Raw genomic sequence first — 2,271 nt, forward strand, 5'->3', positions numbered from 1 at the left:
AACCGCGGGTCACTTCCGGCAGCGGACGACTTCCGGATTAGAGACTATGGTACCCGAATGGTGCCTGAAATAGTCACCGGCAAAGCGCACAGCAGCCTCTCCACCCCAGTTCCCACGCTCCCATCCAGCATGGGTAATTCATGGTGCAATTCTTGCCCCTTTATTCTCACCCTCTGTTACATTTTAGAAAACATTCGATGGAATTAAAGACACATCAATGACAGTCTGAGCTTCCAATCTGAGTCTTAGGAAAGTTTCCTCCATTTCATTCATCCATTCATTTATAAATTCATTCAAATTTATGCCACAGAAATTTATCTTTTTTGTAGAGTTGGTTTTCTCTTAATTTTTTTTATACCAAAGAGCTTTTGCCTACATGCATCTGTGAACTGTGTTCTTGGTGCACGTAGAGGTCAGAAGAGGATCTCAGATCCCCTGCCACTAGGGTTACAGATGGGTGTGAACTGCCATGGCAGTGATGGGAACTGAACCCAGGTCCTCTACAAGAGCAGCCAGTGCTTTTAAACACTGAGCCATCTCTGCTGCTCTAGAACTGTGTTCTTGTCAACTGCAGTTAATCCATCTCTAGGTTCGCTCACAGGCAGGTACCCAGTAGAGATTATTGAATAAATATTGGAAGGAAGAAAGATGTTAACTTTATTTTACTTTATTTTTTATTTCCATTACACAAAATTCTTAATGGATTAGAATAAAAATAAAATTAAAGTACCATGAAAGACGACAGAAAGCCATTAGGGAAGAACATATGGGGTTAACATGCTATTTTGCACAAAGCACATTTGAAAATCTTCTAGGTAAACAACAAAGTGTGAAACACTTGGGAAAATATTCTGTATATCGTGGCCACACAATCATGGTGCCACTTAGATGCACATCTTAAAATGTGTTTTCTAGTGTCAGTGAGTTCTTTCCAACTCTTCCACACCCCTGAAACCCTGTGCCATTTTCTCAGTGATTTCATCAGGAATTTTAATTATTATCATTCTCTCATACAGGACATTTTGACCACAATTTCCCCTCCCTCCACTCTGCCCAGTCCTCACCTCCTCCCCCCAGATCCACTCTTCATCCATTTCCCTTCAGAAAAGAGCTAGTTTGCCATGGATATCAACCTAACATGTAAGACTTGGTACAAAGGGTCTCAGGAGCCAGGAGAAGCTCCACTTTGACTAGGTTTTGTTTGGGGAAAGATCACCTTCTCTAGGACTGAAAGGACTAATTCACAAATTGAAAGCTGGCCCAGGGAAGCTGCAAGTGCCCTCCAGCCCACTACTCTTACCTTTACCACTAGTACAAAGGATGTCACTTTTCTTCTTCCTTTACGATCGCCATATATTTGGTTTAAAAGTATTCATGAGTTAATTACACAGATTGAGTTCTGACCCTTGCAGGCACTTGGCTTGGCACCAGAGTCTCAAAGGCAAAGAACAAATAAACACAAATATTTGGATTTGGGGTTTGGAGGCCCCATTCAAGAACCTGGTATTGAGTAGACCATCAAGTGACTTTCTGGGCATGTAGTTTCTGACAGGTTGACTGACTGTAAAATGAGGCTGAAGGATAAGAGAAACCATCAGAACTGAAAGAAAAGTTCAGCACACACAGTCCCAAACCTTAGCATTCATGTTTCCACCTCCAGATATTATTTAATAGTAAAAGTAGAAGTGGTTTCTCACCTGCATTGTAGCATTAAGTTAGTTTGTAACACTCACATTTATTTTTACATGTATGCCTGTGTGTGAATGTTTTTGTTGCATGTATATGCTCTACATGCATGCTTGGTGCTGAGGTCAGAAGGTATTGGGTCCCCTGGAATTTTAGATTCAAAAGGATGTGAGCCCCCTTATGAAGCTGGGAACCAACCTAAGTGTCCTTAACTACTGAACAATCTCTCTAAACTCTAAACTCACACTTCTTAAATTTAGCAGATGAAATGATGTTTTGAGTAACCTATATGAAACAGCCTTATGGAATTTTATCAAGTATTTTGTGACATAAACCAATGGGTGGGACCATTTCAGAGCTTTGAATGAATCCTTCTGACTCTGTTACCAGTATTCCTACTGTAAGTAGATGACAGTGTTGGAGCAGGCCCTTACTCTACAGCTTCCCCATGTGACATACATAGTTTAGGAGTGAGAATACATCTCCAGAATACAAACTTGCAGCTCAGCAGTTCCCCTCTGCTGTGGGCACCCTTTACTCATTCATTTCAAACGCAACTTTCAGTGGTTTGCTATCCCAGGATCA

This window comes from Microtus oregoni, unplaced genomic scaffold (assembly GCF_018167655.1).
Source record: "Microtus oregoni isolate MIOR12 unplaced genomic scaffold, Mior012 000029F_ref0000214, whole genome shotgun sequence".
NCBI classification, from domain to species: Eukaryota; Metazoa; Chordata; class Mammalia; order Rodentia; family Cricetidae; genus Microtus; species Microtus oregoni.